Raw genomic sequence first — 1,663 nt, 5'->3', positions numbered from 1 at the left:
AAGCGCTGGCAGTAGCACTCGACCCACCAAGGAAGGACGTCACCCTCCCCCATGTGGGGGGGGGGGGGGGGGTGAAGGGCCCAAACATGAGAGGGCTCGGCCTGTTCTCCCCCACTAGGAGAATGTTCCCCGGAATCAGCCCCACTCGAAAGCCTGTGAAAGGAGTCGTGGCATGCCTTTGACCACCTGGCTTTATGCTGGGATGGCGCAGCCCTCTTTTGCCCCCTGGGAGAAAATTCTCGATTGGTTAGGGGGGAATAACTGGGCAACCGATAAAATTTCAAAATATTGTTGTCGAAGAGGGCCATGTAGGTATTTGATTCGTACTCATAGGCCCTGAGCCTATTTAATGACCTTGATGCCATAGGCTTCCTCCTTGGGAGTTAGCCAGATCTCCAAATTTTGCACGGAAGGGAGGAGGCCCCAGTTGACCTTGATGGGAAACTCTCCCTAAGTCTGTTCTCCCTCGGGGAACTCCCAGCCTGAATCCAAAACAAAGAAGAACCTCTTCGTGTGGTCCTTGACACTCGAATGACAGGACTCCAGCATAGCGATTCTCTGGCCCGGGGACCCTGACTTGAAACCCGCATTGGTTTCCCTAGCGACGATTGATATATTACACTGACAATAACTCCCAAGCCGTCAAATTAGGATACACCTCGCCCGCAGCAGATAGGGCCTTCCTAGCGATCATAGAGCTGGACATCAGCAACCTTCAACTGTTGGGAATTAGCTGGGCGGGAGCCAACCACAAATAATGGAGGACCTCCTGAGAGGGTCAACAGAACTAGAGGCAAACCCCACTAGTGAACATCCTAGGGTAGAGGGCCATCTGAGATGCTAGCCCCGATTGAGGACACGACATGCTCTGTGACCGAGGGTTGGAACCTGACAGGATCACATCAAGCAGGAAACCTTGCGACGTGCCAGAAGTTAGACCTGCCCAATCATAGGCATCCCAGCTAGGGACACGTTGTACTTAAAGCATGACAGAATATACCAACATGCAATGGCGCACCTCTGAGGCCACACAACCACAGTATGGCACTACACCGCTGGATCAGGGGTGTGATAGGTTTGATTCAGACATGACTTGGCATCCCACGATCCCCCTCAATGCCAGAGTCCAAGCTAAGTATAAAACCTTGACCCATTCCACGAGAAAAGATTGGATACTATTTCATTATTCACATATTTAGAATTTTCAACTAACTTTAACATCGAAGGACTCACGGGCTCAACCCGAGTCTACTTTTCGTTCATATTGTAGGTTCCACAACATGGGTCTGTGAAACTGTCCAGACTGCAAAATACGGCATGAACAAATAAAATGAACGACACAAATTACGAAGAATAATAGCATTTCTCATACTCTAGTGTATGCGGTGCAAATATTCATAGACAACAGACTATTTGTTTTGGAGTCATGCTACACAACCCCCCAACCCCCCAACACTCCACTTATTTTTTAATTTTTATTATTTTATTTATTATTTATTATTTAATATATAAATAATAAATAAAATAATTAAATAAATTTAAAAAAAATAAATTCAAAAAAAAATATTAAAAAAATATTAAAAAATAAAAAAGAGGTGGGATGTTGGGAGGTTGGAGGGTTGAGAAGATTTATTCTTTGTTTTGTTGTATGAACGAAGCTGCC

The sequence above is a fragment of the Carya illinoinensis genome, chromosome 10 (genome assembly GCF_018687715.1).
Source record: "Carya illinoinensis cultivar Pawnee chromosome 10, C.illinoinensisPawnee_v1, whole genome shotgun sequence".
In the NCBI taxonomy this organism is placed as follows: Eukaryota; Viridiplantae; Streptophyta; class Magnoliopsida; order Fagales; family Juglandaceae; genus Carya; species Carya illinoinensis.
The sequence above is the reverse complement of the archived record's forward strand: the minus strand, read 5'-3'. Positions refer to the sequence as shown.